General features: G+C 38.7%; 1 protein-coding gene across 1 annotated transcript in view; it reads right to left on the bottom strand.

Moving 5' to 3' along the window:
* LOC124155693 (serine-rich adhesin for platelets-like) overlaps positions 1–19913 on the bottom strand; it is a 302267-nt gene that overhangs the window by 48954 nt on the left and 233400 nt on the right. The window lies entirely within an intron of this gene.

Raw genomic sequence — 19913 nt, 5'->3', positions numbered from 1 at the left:
ATAGCTTTTGTCTTTGCCTCTATACATCATCTAATTGAACCGGCAAGTGATACCCACCTGCATTTTGAAGTGTTCGTGGTTTCCTTGATCGTGATTGTCGGGGACAACTTGCATTAGGTTGTAAATTGACTTGTAGCTTCCAGAGGACGAAGGGCCTCGGGTGGTGGCTGTCCCACCCCACCCTATCAATTATAATTTGCACTCCCACATTGCCCACGGTGGAACGCATCCGACGGTCGAAGACGTAGCGTAGGAGGGGGAGAAGCACGCAGCTCCACGTTCTCTCTCTCTCTGCGATCGACGTCGCATGGCGTGGACTCATTAACATGGCGGCGGCGCGTCGGCGGAATTTCCCCCACCACACATGAAAACCCCAATGGGGGGAGGGGGTGCAGTCAAAAGGCAGAGACCGCTCAAAAGACATTTCCCTGGGGCTGCGCTTTTAATTCTTAGGGTTCACGGTTCACGCACTTCGCAAGTTCGCAAAAAAGCGAGCTTATGTCCTCGAAAAAATGTATTAAAAAAATTGTTCTCGAGAAGCACTTGTCCTGTCACGTGCAAGTGCGGTTTATCTCAGGTGCACAGCTTTTCTTTGAAATTCATGCAAAGATAATCTGAGAAGGGGAGAGAAATTGAGAATCCGGTAGTCGGTTGGAATATACCTTATTATTTGTGTTACTCTGTTTACGATTTCTTCAGAAAAATTTACACCTGATAAATTTCATTTTCAGGCGCTGCAAGAGATCCGGTAGTCTCATACATTTCAATGGGGTCACGTAAAAATGCATATCATTACGAATGGATCACGGGGGATTTATGAAAAAATAAATTAATTATACTTGAAAACCTTTTTTTCTGCGTTTTGGCGCGGTGAAATGAGCATTTAAATTTATTTTTCGCCCTCATTATATTTCTGAAACACCCTTTCATGTGTGTATTCTGCGGTAAATATAACTAGATACAAGTAGGAGATTGCTTAGAAAAAAGCATTAAGTTGAAGAGCTACACTGATATCGCTTTGTCTATTTTGGCCGTAAGAGTCGAAAAGTTGCCATAATCATGTCATTTGTTTAGTTACGGATTATTATTATTATTCAATTTTACCAGTAATTTTAACATCCTCTAGTTTAGCTTGACGAAAATCGTACTCATATGTTATATTTGGCGCTCGATAACTCATCTTTTTTTACAAGAAGCATAAATGTGAATTCCTTATATTTGGACAGGTTAAATTAATGTGAATTGGATAATTACTGTAATTCAAGAATTACCATAGTCTGTTTTCGTAATTGATTAGTGAAAAGTAAATCCTGCAATTTGAAGAGAATTTTTGACAGAAATTCTGGTAAGGCTCTTCGACTCTAGAGAAGTAATTTATTACAGTATTATTTTTTTTGCGATTATTATTAGACTTAAAATTTGATTTTGTTATACTTTTAAATGTAAAACTCAAGTCCATGAATTAATGGTTCTGTTTCATGGTCTGTGTATCGATTGATTCTTTCAAGCGTATGCTGAGAATACTTTACTACAGAATTGATTTCTTAGATGTGATCGTACCGATCAATTATTTACTTATAAATATTATGTTGTGTATACATCTTTTGTGCATACATCTTGTATACATCGGGAGTGGAAGAGATAATGTATTTAGTTAAAAGGAAAATATACTCCCTCAAACTTAGGTGATCATTGAACTGAATATAGTTGAAGACTGATAGAAATTTTAATTATTGATTGTGGTGGTGGTGAGAATATTTCGCAAGCATGACCAATACATGCGTATATTTGAGCTTCGTGTGCCGAAGCTGCACTACTTTGCGCATGTAATCAGAAAAATTGTTTCTCAATAAATACATATAATACGTATTTGATGGAAATCTTTAAACATTCTCTCAACAACATTTTCAACTATCGTACAGTTTCAATTCACAAAACGAGTACGGTATATCCCTGTCAAGACAAAGAGTAAACTGAAGAAGCCGAGATATTTATATATCCCTAAATAATTTTAATTCTAATAAGAAGTTAAATTCGACGGCAGTTTTCAACTTCAAAAACCAAAAATCTATCCATTGGGCTGCATAATAACTTGTAACGAACGAATTCGCCATTTTGTGATTTTAAGCTAATTTCCTCTTGTAAGGGTAACGAATTAAATTTAGTCGCCGTGTTCGAGAGTTCTGGTACTGTGAGTGTGAGAGTGAGATACTGGTCTGAGTTCTTAATATAGCGCAATGGATATCACTCTGTCCTTTCCATCACCGCCTTCTTTCCTGGCCAAGTGGTGGTGGTGGGGTCTCGGTGGGTTAAAGGGATCATAGGGGTTGTTGAAACCACTCCTCCCCAAACATTTTTCACGGATATTGCCTTTTAAGTGTCTAAAGGCCTGTTTACACGGTACATTAACCCTCACGATTTAATGGCTAAATGTATGAACGCGTGAATGAACACGAAAATAAACCTTGTGGCCACCCAACTTGTACGAATGCATGAACGGAAATTTGAACCTGTTCTAATTTGGTTCATGCATTCGTACATGTTCCGTTCCGGCCCACAAAAATCATTCACGCAAACAGACATTAACTTAACGTATCGTGTAAACGAGCCTTAAGATAAGACTCCATCAGTTCACTCTAGATCTCAGTACCTTTTTGATAATCCTTGATGTTGGAACGAATTACATGCATACCTACCAATTTTTAGAATAGATTTCAACACTCTTGGTAAATCAAGAGATATTTTTCATTTATCACAAAATGCGTTCGAAAAATTTGTAAATTACAGTGTCTATTTTTTTCTTTTTACTAATGTAACTGTCTATTTTAATGATTTGTAAAAGGACGTTTGCCCATATAATAAATATTGTTACATTTATGTGAACGCCATCAAACACATTTCCCATTTGCATGAAACCATCTCAAACATCTCAAGTATGGCTGCGGCCTTGCACCTGGCTACTCCCTGCAATAAAATAAGTACTCGAAGAAAGTTAGAGTGAAAGCGAAATACGACAATTTTAATAAGTGATTATTAAGAGATGTTTCCCTGAGATCTGTGCCTCATGCATGCATTGGTAATCTCAGACGATGTAAAACTCCTATCCTCTCGTGTAGAAACTAGGTCCCTGTGACGTCACGTGGAGTGGCATCGCATGGGCGCCAATCTGGCCTTTTTCAAATGAGGTTAAAATTGATCATTGCCATTCATTTAATCTGGGATTTCTAAAACCAAATAATATGTATATTATGAAAACCCTAATGGTGGGTTACGAATAGCAATCAATGCATTTCTTTTTCTTTGATGAAGGAAACTACCCTGTTGTAGTTCCAAGTCTATTCTCACAAAATGTTCCTTGAGTTACTGTTTGAAATCGTTCCAAACACGGGTTTAGAGTTTTTCTTTACCTTTCCTAGAATAGTGAGTATCAGAATTCTTTCTTAAGTGGAGATTCGTGTTCGGCCGTTGGAGATACGCTGTGAAATCCCATCAATTATGAAATTTTATGAGGCCTCGTGTTTAGAAAAAGGAAACGGCGTTTTACGGGAGTGGATAGTTCAATGTTTTTGCTCACCCAGTTATTACGGAAATCCGTCGTTGCTGTGGACGTTATCCTAAGGTCTATTGCCATTTGAATAGGAAGTTTAATCTTTATGTCTACACGGAGGAAATATAGTTGCGGAAAGAAATTACCCTACTTTTTCTTGATTGCGCCACAGTTACAAACTGCGGTTTTTTCCCCGCGAGACTCGTAATTTTTGTCCCGCCCCGTAATAAAGTACAACTTCACGTCTAGAGTCCCTATCGACCGAAATCCCGAGTTGTCGGAAGAAATCTTTTATTTATGTGCTTTGAGAATGAATATTTTCTCAATGTTTGGAATACGTTGTGAGGATATTAATTTTGATTTGGGGAAATGTAGTGGTATAATATTCTTGCCTTTTCATTGGTAGGTAGTCATTAAAAAACTAACACGAGTATTATCAGACAGTAAAATATGTTTTATTTAGCAGAAATTTCATGTGCCCTTAATTAGTTTTTAAATGTAGGATTCAAAAGTGAAATTTGGAACTGCTTAGCATTGAAGTGGCCTGGGTGAACTAAATTTAATGTCCAAAGAGCAATTGTTTTCATTGATTCCATGTTCTTTCGTATAGAAAAAAATGTGTGCTGAGTATTTCTTTTAAAAGATTCTGTGGCCGAAGTAGGCGATGAAATAAGATCTCACGCCTTGAACTATTTATTGTATTTTTGGCATAAAATGGAAACTAAGATGTACTCGCAAGCCAAATAATCACGCCGGTGAGGCGATGCAACCCTTACTTCCACTAGTCAAGCATATGATGCACTCATGAAAATAGCACGATGAACAATCTGTTTTTTTTTGTTCCCTTGTTTTTCTTATCTTCTGTTAATAAAATCTCTTTGGCGTTTCGAAATGGATCATGTAACTTGAGAAATACCAAGGTGAACAGGTGAACGAATATGCTATTACACTTATTCCGAATTACTGTAGCATCAGGGCTCTCGGAGTGCGTTTTTGTTGTGATACCTTATTCCATTTGCACGTACATTCCATTTACACGCATAACGACTAATTTGCTGTTTGTTTTCTGTTTACAATCCGTTCGCCTAGAACTCGCTATTTTTGCTTTCTACATACATATGACAAAATAAAAAAAGTATGACCAGAAATACAACTTATATCTTTGATGCTGTATCTTTTGGGAAGCGAAATTAATATCAGTATTAATCAATGAAAGGAAGCCGTTCGATTTGTTAGTTTTGAAATTCTTATGAAATCAAGAATACTCATATTTTGTGAAAGCTTCACAATAAGTGAATATATTAACACAGAAAAAGGTGACTCGAACAGGGTCAAAGAAAAATAAATATTAACTACACAAAAGCATTAATTTTTCTTGACCAGAATTTCATATTAATCGCGAGAAATCGTAGGTGGGTAGTGATAAAAATATGACAAAGTAATTTTTCTGGTATTTAAAGAATCAAGGAACAATCCAAACTGCTAAAATTGATTTTTAAGTCCATGTCTTTTAAATGCCACATTAGAGGGATATTCGCGATTTTTCGCTGTATTCACTTATTTTGTGGTCATAGTTTATCGAGAAGTAACACTGTTAGTTTGTTTGATCTGTATTACAAGTACGTGAAGTTTAAAAATACGCAATGTTTTGAAATACCGATAACTCAATTCACTAAAATTCAATCAATGCCATTCATCTTAATCGTGTTGGCAGATGTGAATATTCCGTGATTTATATAAAGTTTATATTTTCTTAGCGGTGTAGACAACGGTTAATGTTGGATTCACTTGTTAAAAAAATTGACTCCGTGACTTTTGTAGCCTAATTTTTAGAGAAACTTCGATGTAGTCACATTAACCCATTATTATCCGGTGTTACTTTCAAGCGACATCAAAAATGTATAAATTTTCAGCTCTATTTAGGAAATATCTAAACTACGCATTATGTTGTGGAGTAAATTTCAATGATGAAATGTATAGCTTCCACAGTAATTATGATTGAGTGCAAAATTTTAAGTTTTCAAAGTGAAAAAATCTTGAAATTTGATCTCTCCCAGAAGCATCTCTGGGCTATATAGGGTTAACTGACCTTAATTTTTCCCACTCTCATTAGCTGTTACAATCCGTGATTTGGTTGGAACGGTGAGGGTATAGCTCACTCCATATTAAACTACATGCATGTGACTTCTTTTAATTCAGGGAAGGTTTCCCCTGCTCCTTTTTATCGGCAGGCAAGTTCCTTTCCCTAGGCCGCCTCTCACTACAAGAATTTTCATTTGAGGGGTATTAAAAAGGTTCACCCAATTCAAACACGGGGGTCTTCGAGTAGCCAAAGCCACTTATTACTCAGTAAGCCGCTTCGCTTATGGCATGATGGGCCTAGTGAGTATGGCTATGACACAGCTTTTGAGACATGGTGTAGATTTAGATGATCAAATTAATTTTTTGATGACTGACTTTTCTAAGGAGGGCCTTTATGTTAAAGGAAATATGTAATTGATGATATTGGTGATTACCTTTATTGACCATATTGTTATTTAAGTTATTGCTATTACGTCTCGATTCTCTCCGGGTATACGTGCGGCCATATTACACTGTACGGTTGAATATTAAAGAAAAATTAACCGAAGTCAAAATATCACTTGAGCGGAGGGTGCGTCACAATTTTTCGTATCCACAACTTCATATATACATGTACGTACAATCAACCAGTAAAAATAAATTTATCCCAGTGTATTTACTTATTGTGTTTCAATTTTCTCCACCGATCACGATGACGGACTGTTTGCTGCCGTTTACTTCTGCCATCTCGTATCTTTTTGTGGCCGATTGCAATGTCAGCTCTGGTTCGCGACCTGGATATTTTTTTTCAGAACCGTGAGGTATTGAATGGATGCGCCAAGGACTGAAGTCATCGATAGAAATTTTCAGAAATAGTTGTCGCGGGTATGAAAAAATCCGTCCACGTGCGGTGGTGTTTTCAAATCAACCATTCGAATCACGCCGGAGTCATATGTGATTATTTCACCGTGCATCTGTTCGCTCGTGGGAATCAATAGCTGGTGCGATATGTTGGGCCATCACTCCTGCGCATTTCGGCACTCGCGAACGCGCTAGTACATTTCTCGTGTGTTTGCATGCCTGGCTGAGTAATGTTTGGTGAATGCTGTCCGATGCGGACGCTCGCCTCTGCATTGAATAGAGAAAAAGAGAGAGTGAGTAAGCGGGAAAGGTTTTGCCCGATAAAAGTGCCCTTCCAATCACTTCAATGAAAGTTACCTTATCAGGGGATTTTAGGAACCTTGTCAAATGAGCTGGTGAAAATAGGGTGGTTTCCTATTTAATTTTTTATTGCCTAAATTGAAAGACTATTACTCCTGGAGTACGTATTTCACGCTTTTTGATTTTTAAACGACGATATCTATTTATCGCGATTAAATGAAATGTGAAAAATTTCAAGCGCGCGAAAACGCGACGGCTATGTATGAATGCTGGGAAAAACTCCATGTGACGTCGTTCTGGTTCCCGCTGCCGCAAGTTAGGTGACCTTGGGGCGAGGCTTTGAGCACTGATACGACGCAGGATGTTAGCAGGAGGCAGAGTACCCTGCTAGCAGGTAGCGCTTGGCTTAAATAGGGATTGTTAATACCTTATCAAACGAAGGTAACTTTCCGACCATAGGCAGTTTTAATAGGTGATTAGTAGGAGATGTTTCCCTGATTTCTGAGCCTCATGCATGCATTGGTAACCTTAGACGATATAAAACTCCTATCAACTCGTATAGAAACTAGGTCCCTGTGACGTCCCGTGGAGTGGCATCGCATGGGCGCCAATCTGGCCTTTTTCAAATGAGGATAAAATTGACCATTGCCATTCGTCTAAACCGATGTATCTAAAACCAAATAATATGTATATAATGAATGCACTAATGGTGGGTAACGAATCGCAATCAATGCCTTTCGTTTTCTTTGATGAAGGAAACTACCGTATTAGATATTAGATAAAGATTCAAGTTGATAATATTATGAATCAGGATATCTATGATCTTCTTCGTTGTCTTAGGCTCGAGACGAAAATTCTCTGATCTCTCGAAAGGAACTTGCACTATGTCCCATTTCTGCTAATTATTACGGCTTGAAAATTTTTCTCTTCTAATAAATTACTTATGCGCGTAGTTGGTGCTTATGGTGGTCTATAGAGAAAACCTATGAAAAAGCTAGCGAACACAATTTAATAGCATGGTTGAGAAATTCGTGGTTAGTATTATTTGATGGAATGGCGCGGAGAGAGGAAATGGGGTTGATTGGTTGAAGTTAAGCACAAAGTATTGAAAATTATAAATATTTTTCTCGTAAGAACTAAAAAAGAGAATGAAGTTTCGAAAAATCAGTCAGGATTGCGTGAATGGGTCAATAGCGTAGTTTCCTTCATCAAAGAAAACGAAATGCATTTATTGCGATTCCTTACCCACCATTAGCGTATTCATAATATTCATATATGCAAATTATTTGGTTTTAGAAATCCCAGTTTTGACGAATGGCAACGGTCAATTTTATTCTCATTTGAAAAAGGCCAGATTGGCGCCCATACGATTTCACTCCACGTGACGTCACAGGGACCTAGTTTCTATACAAGTAGATAGGAGTTTTACATCGTCTGAGGTTACCAATGCATGCATGAGGCACAGAGCTCAGGGAAACATCTCTAAATAATCACACATTAAAAATACCTAAGTTCGGAAAGTTTCCTTCGTTTGATAGGGGAATAATAATCCTTATTTAAGCCCAGCGCTGCTTGCTAGCAGCCGGCGTCGTATCAGCGCTCAAGCCTCGCCCCAAGGTCACCTGACACGCCGACAGCTGAAACCAGAAATACGTCACACGGAATTTTCCCCACCATTCCTACTTAGCCGTCGCGTTTTCGCGCCCTTGAAAATGTTTCCTTTTCGTTTAATCGCGAAAAATAGATATCGCCATTCGAAAATCTAAGAGCGTGAAATGTGCACTCCAGGAGTAATAATTTTTCGATTTAGGCAATAAAAAAATAATAGGAAACCACTCTATTGGCTTGGCACTCAGGTTTCGCAATACCTGTGACAAATTATATATCACTCCTGCTTGGGCACTCGCTAAGCCCTCAACCAATGCCGGATTTAGTTGCTCACAAGTGCCCACGTAGCACGTGCGGTTTTCTCTGTTTGCATGCATACGAGGGTGGCGAACATTAATCTTAGTACGTGCATTTGTTTCAATTTACCCTTTCCTCCCCTTTTGGGAGAGAGAAAAGGAGCTCTTGAGGGAGCATCCCGACCAGAGGACGATCAATACGTGCATACCTATATACACTGCAGATGGATGTCCACCTACTTATTGCATATTTTTCTCCTTATTTACCCAGGATTCCTCTCCTCTCCCATCGTCCAACCCCCCGCGTCGCGGAAAGTGGCTGCACGCTCCCCCGTGAGGACGCGGTAAATTTGCCGGTAGGCCTCGACGGGAACTAAAGTGGGTGGGTGGCGCCGGTGGGGGGTGGTTGTGGGGCGTTGGTCGGAGAAAATGGCCAAGGCCGCTGGAAGGGGCTGGCGATGTTCCGAAGGGCGGTTTGGCGAGGTGACGGTCCAGGAGTAGTGTATTAAGAGAGGATTAACCCCCTCCGGTTAGGTGTGTGAGACATTGCGTCGCATTGACTTCAAGTTGTGAAATTTTGAATAACATTCGTCCACTAGATTTTCCTGTCTAAATAACGTGTACTTTTTTAATACAATGTGAAAAAACGTGGACACAATCTGTGAACAATATTGAGCGGTAACTCATTCTAATGAATGTTCGAATTATGAATATTTTCAGCACTGAATCCAAGCTGTTAAGAATTTTAAAAATTATGCTCATTCAGCACATTTCATAATGTGAAGATAATGAGCAAACATTGAGCGGTATTGAGTGAAAAATATTGAGCAGTATCTCATTCTAATGAATGCTCGAATTATGAATGTTTTCAGCATTGAATCCAAGCTGTTAACAATTTTAAAAATTATGGTCATTCAGCACATTTCATAATGTGAAGATAATAAGCAAACGTATAAATTCGTAGTGTGTAGTTAGTCAAGTATGCCTTGAGAATCTGTATGTGATTTTTTCAGTGCCTGTATTATCATGTGTGATGAGAGTCGTTAGGTTAGGAAATATGTTGTCGTGCGATAATTAGAGATAAAGTTTACTGTCGATGTAAAGTATGCGATTAAAAAATTCTGAGTATGCGGAAAGAGGTCTAGGTGCTATTGCATGGCCTTTTCCAAAAATAATTGCCAGCTTTTGGCGTTGGATATAAGCAAATACACTTTTACACAATTTTGGAAAAGGTAAATAAATTCATCATTAACGAAACATTTTTTTTCCAGCAAGTAGGCCACCGCAGAAAAGTGGCATTGTTATCAAAGCAATACGTTAAATTTCATTACTAAGCGGGAAGGAATTTTTTTCTGCTTGCGCTTCGGCTCACTCCGTTGTCTACGTGCTCGAATAAAAAGTAACATATTCATTTCAATATGCGAAAGACCCCTATTTTTGAGTCTCTTTGGTGAAGTGTGATATGCGACGCAAAACTAAAAGGCAAGCTGCAATGCGGTGTAACAAGGTCTAGCCTGATACGGTGGTGAATACAATTTGTTGCCGTTCGTATTTCACTGCTTTTTTTTGTAAATGAAACATTATGCTCCTGTTTTATAGTGGACTTAAAATTTCTCTTTGTCTTGAGACTGTGTTTGTGTGGGTAATGAGGCATAGATCCAAGTTATAGCCCATTATGAGGAAGGAAGGAGGAAAGGGCTTTAGGCATTGGAGTGGGTAGAAATATAGCGGCCGGAGGAGGGGTCCATCAGCGTGGAGGAATAGGATGTGAAAAATAGTGGACAATATTTATGCGCCATACCTCCTCCGTGGGAACAATTTATGCATGCTAACCGCGAAGAAACGGGGCGAATATAAATCATATTGCGAGCGCATTTTGGAATATACAAAGACTGCGGAGAAGAATTGAGGAGGGAACACTGGTAAATGACTTGGGGGATTGCATTTTGTGAGAATAGTCTCTCGGCGTTTATTCTTGCGAATTTCATTGCGTGGATAGCATAGTGAAACGGAATAACGAATGATTGGAAGGGAAAAGTGTATCGATCCTCGCACTGTTATTACTACATACCTGTTTTTCTATTGTCTGAGAGTAATCAAACACAAACTTATGGATACAGTTTGATGGTCCTGTGGTTTATGGCTATATATTTTGGCTGTCGAAGAGACTTAATCAATTCTTTGCTACTGGTGATTTTTATGTCGACGTCTTGAGTGATTGTATTTTCTGTGCTGAAATGAAGTTACGCTTCACCATCAAAGAATGTAAGGAGTTAATATTTATGCTCCAGCTACCAACAAACAGATTTTTATCGGCGAATAAAGCGTTTTCGATAGTTACACCATCGGTATTGAACTTCGATTAAACACGAAATGTAGTAAAGACTAGAGGTACAAAGGAGACAACAAAGGGTACTAGTTATAGAGCGCGTAAAAGTGATTATTTAGTAAAAATGAAGTGAAATAAAATTCTAGATATTACTCATATTTAATCTTGATTATGTTATAATTTTTGTGTCTACTTTATTTTCTTGACGGTAAACATGCGAATAATATACAATTTATAGTTTTTGTACCATATCTACCTTCAAATTGCCGTGACGAAATGTGATAAAGGCTAGAGGTACAGAGGATTTTATATTTTGGCTGTAATGTTTGCCGGAATATTTTCTTCATTGCATTGATATGATTTCACATGTTTATGAAGTCTATGTGTAACGCATTGTCAATTTTTTCACTTGAAAAATTTACTCGGAATATGCAGAAGGATGTCTGACGAGTATCCTGTTCTCCGGACCACAAATAGAACGCTGTTATATCCAGAGGCTTATGTAATACCCAGAAGCCGAGTTCACGGTGAATAATTTACCATTTCCTTTGGTCTTTAATAATGGCAAGATAGGGAAGCAATTCAGGTCTTAACTACGGTTCTCTAATGGATACGACGACGTAAGGAAAACGGTTTGCCTCTTTGGATAGTTGATGAAGACTTGAGCCGTCCTACTCCGGAAATGAGTTCCGAATATACCTTAATATTTGAATGTGGTCGAGAGTTGCTGCGATCCCGTCGCTAATCTCGCTGTTATCGACCGGTTATTACAAAAAAAACGTCGAAATTTTCCGTTATCATTCGCTGCTCGCATTTTACACCCAGATGCATGCTGCACGTGGGCCGTGTCATATCAACGCTATCGTTGGATTCCTCTCCGATTTTTTTAGCACGATAAGCAGATTCCGTTTCAACGAGATTCTATGGGTGTCTTTTTCGTTTGGAACAGTTCTTCAATACTCTTACCCAGAGAGCTCGTCGCAATTGCGTCCAAATGAGACGAATAGGGTAGTTTCTTTCATCAAAGGAAACGAGAGGCATTGATTGCGGTTCTTAACCCACCATTAGTGTATTCATAATATACAAATTATTTGGTTTTAGAAATACCGGTTTTTTCGAATGGCATTGGTCAATTTTATTCTCATTTGAAAAAAGCCAGATTGGCGCCCAATTCGATGCCACTCCACGTGACGTCACAGGGAGTTTCTATACGAGTAGATAGGAGTTTTACATCGTCTGAGATTACCAATGCATGCATGAGGCACAGAGCTCAGGGAAACATGTAATAATCACCTATTAAAACAGCCCAAGTTTTCTTCGTTTGATAGGGAATTAATAATCCTTATTTAAGCCAAGCGCTACCAGATAGCAGGGTACTCTGCTACCTGCTAGCATCCTGCGTCGTATCAGCACTCAAAGCCTCGCCCCAAGGTCACCTCACTTGCGGTAGCGGGAACCAGAACGACGTCACACGGAGATTTCCCGGCATTCATACTTAGCCGTCGTGTTTTCGCGCGCTTGAAAATTTTCACTTTTCATTTACTCGCGAAAAATAGATATCGTCATTTAAAAATTTAAAAGCGTGAAATACGTACTCCAGGAGTAATAATCTTTCGATTTAGGCAATAAATAAATAATAGGAAACCACCCTATTATGTTACTAAAATATTATAGCGACTTGTTCTCCTCGGTCTTAGCTCATAATTTTGACCCGTCTCGCAAGCAGTGGCGTCGCTGCATTGGGTGAATATACAATGTTTTGAGAGTCGTAGGAGGAAGGAGAATGGGAAATTAGGAAGAGTTCAAGAAAAAGGTCTGTTGTTGGCAGACGATGGAATTTTGAGGAAGTTTATAACGGAGAATAAGTGGGAGGTTTTAAATGATAAGTCGGCTATCGAAAAAAAAATTTTTAAGGAAAAAATTGGAAAGTTATTACATTACATGCATTTAATTTGGTAGCAGTTAAGGAGTTTTTGAATAAACCTTCAGGTTCATAGTTATTTTAAGAAATTTTCCAAAAATTGATGTTTTTTTCATCCACTTAACCACAAACCATGTTCCGCATTTTTAATTTGAAAAGAAAAATGACCATTTTCAGCAACTGTTAAGGAGTTTATATTACCGTTTATTGTATGTATCATTATTTTAGTCAACTCTAAGATAGTATACTGCGAGGTCACACGAAATACTTCGAAATATTTTGAGATTAATTTATAGCGTTTTATTTCGGAAATTATGAAGTTATTCCTTACTGTTACTGAAAATACTCGTTTCTCTCTTCAAATTAGAGATGAAGAACGTGGTTTGTGGTTAAGTGGATGGAAAAAAATATTTTTTAGAAAATGTCCTGAGAAGACTATAAACGTGAAGGTCCATTCAAATTACAAAAGTTAGATGTTAAAAAATCAATATTTTAATTTTAAATAACTAGCCAAAAACTTTTAGAATATTACTGAGTTTCCCGTTTGGGTCATGGGATGATGGTGAAGAGATTATTGCTTGCAGAAAAAAATATTGATGAGGGTTGGCGATTTTTTATCATTTATCCAGACCGATCGGGTCCGTCGGAAAATGTTGCTCAGATTAGCGGAAATGAAGTTCGTGTGCTCATTGGTAGGTGGGTACAGCGACCGTACAGAGCTTTAAACGAAAGGCGCTTGAATTGAATTCTGTTGCTGGGTTCTTCGGTATTAATCCCTCCATTATATTTGTCGAAATGATAAAAAAATCCTCTCCATGGAATGTTTCATATCGGCAGATATATGAACCGAGCGGAAGCGAAATAATTTTGGCGTGGTAGGAAAATTCCTAAAGTTAGCAGTTACGTGAAAGTTCTCGTTGGATAAAACACGTTACGATTGCTGTTTTGAAGAAAATATATAAAAAATAGATTTTTATCAAGAGGGGTGATAGTCGATTTTTTCATGGCGCGGGATTGTGATGCGGAAATGAATAATTATCGAACTCATGCCAGCTTTAAAGCCGTCGAGTACAAAATGAGTCAGCCTTATTGCGTATTCATTGTAGTTATTTTTAAACGTAGTGACGGAAAAATGCGATGGTGGTTGGCGTAACGTGGTGAAACTCCTTCATGATGCACAAAGGTTAACTTTTGTGCATCGCGTAGTGACGGAATTTAATTATCAGTGATTAGCTAAAATTTGACGGATGTTTTTGTCATCCATGAAATTCCTGATTCTAAGGTTGCTTGACACCTTCCGTGATGTTATTTCTTAAGCATAAACGTTCCAATTGTGACTCTGGAGTTGATAGGATTTAGGAACTTGCTGTGTACACAAATGTGGACAGGGGTGGTGAAAAACGGAATAGAGATGGCAGGCTTATTGATTATATAATGAATAAGTTCCTTCTTAAAATATGCAGCTCATGGTTAGGATGGTTTTGGCGTTGGTCTTCACGAATTTGGTGTTAATACTAGGCATGTTACCAACCGAATTGACGTGATTGGCGCTCATATTTATTGAATATTGTTCAGGTTATTTTTACATCTAGATGTGGAGAAATATTGCTTTTAAATTTGTTTTTTTTGTCCTTAGGGTTAAATGAGACGTATCAGAGTAAGTAACCCTACCGACCCTCTGGCCTTTACTTGCTAATCATAAATTAAGCTAATATGTATTGAACATTTCTTTGATAGATTTCTAGAGAAATAGAAAACTATTGATTAGATTTTCTACTGCTCATCGCAGAAATTCTTGAGTTTAGGTGCTTAAAGCGACAAAATACTGATTTGAAATGGAAGCAACTTTATTTAATGTTATATTAGAAAACTAAAGGAAATTCCGAGAAGCTATGCCACCGTACATATACCCTGGGTTCAAGGTATATGTATGACTCGGAACTCATTAAATTCGGAAACGCTTTCTAGTCCTTTAATATATTGGTGTGTAGCAGCAAAGGCTTCGCTACATAGGGAGAAAGGCGATGTTACGTAACGAGGGCCAGGGAAGATTGGAATGATCACTTATTTACAGGAATGGGAACGAAATAGTCCTCGATATATTGTGTCCACTCCGAGCTGTGGTCGTATATGTTACGTTGGGGAGATAAGTTCTATTTTTAGCCTCTATTTTGGGTAGTCTCGCTAGCAGTTTATCTTTTGCATACGAAAATGTAGGTTTAGACCATTGTGGTCTATTTTGTCCTTTTACTAGCACGATGTGAATTTATCTAGCATTATTTTTAACGCTATTTTTATCTTTCGTGGGAATTTATTACCTCTATTTTTTCTCTGGATGGGGTTTTTATCAAATCGTGCGGGTTTACGTTGTGTTTGAAATTATTCGATATATCGTTTAAATATCTCTTGTTTTATGCTTAAAGTGCTTGCGCAAAGGGTACGAGACATTTTTGGGGTTTGCATTTCCTGTGTCTGAGATATTTTCATATTACTACTTTGGTATTACTTACTAAAAACGTCTTACTGTCCCAAATGAATAATTGTATTAATATTAACCAAGTTAGAGTGTCGCACGTGTGTTTTTAAACTCATCAGATGTTTATATTAATCCAAGATATAATTACTGATATAGGTGAGAATCTAGAAATATCTTATGTCAGGGACACGCAATGGCGTAATCATGGGGAAATTGAAGAGATCTGGAAGGTTTTCCATTCAGGATGTAGATTTCATGTTTTAGGAGACTTTGTCAGGCGCCTGGCAGATCTTTCTTGGTGCCAATATGAAATTGAAGTTCGATTTAGAATAGAAAACTGAGATATTTTTGTTGCATTAATACTTAATGTTCATATTATTTATGAATTGATCCCCTTTCAGTGGCAGAGTTTGCTATAAAAAAGATCTTTGGAAACCTCCCCCGTAATTATTATCGGATGACATCATCATTAGTCAACAATCCTAAGATTGATTTGACGCAGCTCTCCATTTCTCTCTCCTATCCGCTAATCTCTTCATAGCTATATATTTATTCTCTTTTACATCCTTTATAACCTGTCCTATATAACTCATTCGGGGCCGTCCCTTGCCCTTTTTCCCTTCCACTTGTCCTTCAACGATTGTCTTCATCAGACCATCGTGCCTAAAAAATGTGGCCAACTAAGTTGTCCCTTCTTCTGCTTAATGTTTTTAGGAGGCTTCTCTTTTCTCCCACTCTTCTTAGCACTTCCTGGTTACTCACACGGTCAATCCATTTTATCTTCATCATTCTTCGGTAGCATCACATTTCGAATGCTTCCACTCTTGACCTCTCTGCTGACATCAATGTAAATACATCGGGGACTTTGTGTCTAAGGGAGTGCCTAACTCTTAATATTAGGGAAGTTGAAAACTTTTATTACATGATAATTTAAAAAGTAAGCTTTGCTGTATTTCACTCAGTATTTTTTGAAAAAAAAAACACCGCCGGATTCGACCTTTTCAGGTTATTATCAAGAGGGGAAAAAATAGAGACCTAGGGATATATTTACCGTCCTGTCTATCTGTTTGTTCACCTCTTGATAATCACACGAAAAGGTCGAATCTGGTTGAGTTTTTTTTAAATAAATACTATGTGGAATACAGCAAAGTTAGATTTTGAATCATGTCGCCAGTCCGCAAAGTGAACTCTCATACCATTGGTTTCATACTTTTATCATAGCCTGAAATGATAAAAATATTTTTAATAGGATAGAAATATTTTTAATGGGATAAAATGTGCAAATGTTTGGTAACCTTTCCCGAAAATCATCGTAAAAACGTAGAAAAATTCGTATGGCACTGGACTTAATGGCAGAATCGTATAACATTACGTTTTGAGTGTGTCTTTTCTGGTTCCAAAGATGCTCGTAGTCCATCGAAACCTTGCGCTGGACCAGCAAAGAACGGTAGGTACACAGCTGCGATAGTCGTCGAGTTAATTCCCGTGCTTGCCATGAGAGCACATCGAGGTTCTGGGGGGCGAATCCTTTCTGTATGTATGTCTGTTTTTGTCTCTTGTATCCTTTACTCGGGGAGCGTTTGCAGGGGTGAACGGCGTTGTGTTCTTCCTTCGCGAGGGATAGATACAACTACACACCACTACTCACGTCTCGCGTGCTCGCCAGAGAGGGCGTAAACATCCAACAGCTGGGGATTCGCCGCCCGACAACGCCCACTTTGTTCCTCCCGGTTACACGCTCTCTTCCTTCCTGGGCGACACCCGTCTCCATGCAACCTCATGCCCATGCCCTCGCCGTGACGGTGTCTGGCGCTTATACATATTCCTACGTGTGGGTGGAAACGTCACTCAACTGCCCGCTCCTGCCGACGGATGTCCCCTGCGCTGCTCATATCACTTCGCATCCGCCTCTTCTCCTCGTGTCTTAGTTTTTATCGCTCTTGTAGTTGTCACACTGCGCTCGAGTCCTGGGGCTGAGATACGCCCGAAAAAATGTTATCGTCAATAAATTGAATACGTTTTGGCGAAACTTACAATCCGTTGCGAAATTCGTTCCCCCGTATTTGGTGACCTATGTCTTAAAGATTGCTCATTCAATTTATTTATTTATTTCCTTGCCATGGAAAACAGCACATATTGGCCTTTTACATCGAATTTTATTCAATAATTACACGTCCACGATTAACAATGCCCCAGGTAGTGGCAACATATCCAGAAAGGACTCGAACCTACGACCTCTTGTTTGGCACGCAAGGACATTACCTCGCCGCCTTTAAAAAACGACGTTTCTCGTAATCAGGGTCTTTAATTTCTGCGTTCACTGATGGCGGGAAAACTATTTTATATTAATAAACAAATCATTTTTAGCTCATAAACAGAATTTCATTGCAATTTCCTGGTCACCGGGCCGATGTATTGCATTTACGGCTTTATGGCTCTATAATCGATGGAGATATAAAAATTTCCTCCATAGTTACATGCTGTTGGTCAAGACTTTTAAAATCTCATATGAAGTCACATGCTATCTCCCTGATTACTATTTTAGTTTTAGATACAAATGTAAATACTAGTTATTCTCCGATCTGCATACTCGTCGAAGCCGCCATTTAGTCCGTTTTCTGCCTCTTGGGTTCATCATCATGAATCCACTAATGATATCATTTCGGGAGCTATGAATAAGTTGATGAATTTTAACATTTATTTCGGGTTACGAGCGCACTGAACTCTCATCGGGATGCCTGATGAAAATACAAAGGGAGTTGGTGAATTAGTGGGAATACACATCAGCAAAATAATCACTTCTGACTCAATGAATGCCTCTCTCTTGTTAGTCTTCAGGGTATTTATGCAAGAGCTCAACCGGTTTCATCTGCTTAGGGCATCCTCTGGTACAAAGCAACAAAATGACATATGATGATATTCGTGGTAGTGGAAGCTGAAGTAATTTTGATTAATACGGTGGGATAAAATAGTGAGAGATAGATTTATAGCAAACCTTTTCTCATTACACGAACATATTAGGGCTATAATTATATTAACACTTCAATTACTTCTATCTGCATATTATTAAGCATGCCACTTAACATATTGCAGGAGTGTTAGAACACCTGCTGTTTCCAGAAAAATGAGTGATTTGACTATTGAGGTCCACTTGAAATTTATTTAAGTCGTTTAGTGTTCGGAGGAAAACGAATTCCGATGCATAATCGTTCGGTAAATATCTTGATTAATCGCTTCTGTCGGATCTGGAAACATATAGTGAGGCTCTTCATGCTGCTCTAAAGAAAATATGTCCTAAATTGCTCAATCTATGTGAGCCTAGTACGTAGTTTCCCGAGTCTCTAGCGGCTATCACCCTAAATAATGTGAAAGCTGTTTAATTTCCATTCAAAACATATATTAAAATAAATTTAAATTTCATTCCTCTTATTTTGAGCGATAATGTAACCTCCTTTTATATTTTCTTCAGTCATATAAACACGATGGGTTCGGAAACTGTTAATAATATGCTTATCCCTCTTCGGTCAGCACTTCCTCTCGCACAGGCATGCACCGAATGACATCCAGCGCGTGGAATCCCATTTTCGTGAATCTATCTTGCTTGCTTGTATTTTTCCCCCCCCGGAAGACCGTGCAGGAGACAATGTCCCGCGTGAGTGAAGCGTCCGTCTTTTCGGATAAGCTGCGAGACGGTAGGAGTTTCTAGGAAATGGATGGGGGGACCAAAGATGGGTTGATGAATCTCTGCAGATGACGGGGTCCGATTCCGGGGAAACCCCGCGGGGAAGAGGGCGCAGCTGGGAGAGGGTAGTGGCCGAGCGAAGAGGATGCAAAGGAGAGCGATGCGATGGAGGGACAGGGTGGTGGGATTTGAAGGCGGGGACGGATTTGTTATTCCCGCCGACGGTGTCGCGCATGTGGCGACTGCGGAAAACAGCTCCGACAAAATATCGCGCCGCTGGAAGCTCTGTTGAATCGAAGCAGTTTTTTTCCGGTTGTTTCGGAGCGTATTTTATTCTGAGATCCCTGGTCGTCGTTCGCGTTTAAATATGCGGGAAAGCGTTTTATATTTGCATAGGTAAAAAATTTCCTGGTGATAAATTGAGCTGCTAAGTGACAATTTACTTGGTTGATTCATAATCCTTGGTTTTCTTTTACCGGTCAATTGAAAATAGTTAGAATGTTAAAGATTGTCACACCTTAGTTTTTATAAATATCCATAAGGACCATTTTTAAATGAACTATTTTTTAAAATATGGTCAAGGAAATATATTTTTAATTAAGGACGGATTTATGACGCATATGGGGCGTTCTGCGAAGCAATTTAATTTGGCCAGCGAGTTATGTGTTGTTTAAAATCCATTTGATATCACGCATTTTCTCTCATTGTCATTTTCATGCTCCATCTCAATGCCTGGCGGTTGGGTCACATATCACGAGAATAAAATTTTTAGCTCTCGGTTTACTACAGCGAATTCTACGAGGAAGAGTATTAGAAGGACGGCCTTAAGTTA

Source organism: Ischnura elegans, chromosome 3 (genome assembly GCF_921293095.1).
Source record: "Ischnura elegans chromosome 3, ioIscEleg1.1, whole genome shotgun sequence".
Lineage (NCBI taxonomy): Eukaryota > Metazoa > Arthropoda > Insecta > Odonata > Coenagrionidae > Ischnura > Ischnura elegans.
This window is presented reverse-complemented; position numbering and strand designations above follow the sequence as displayed.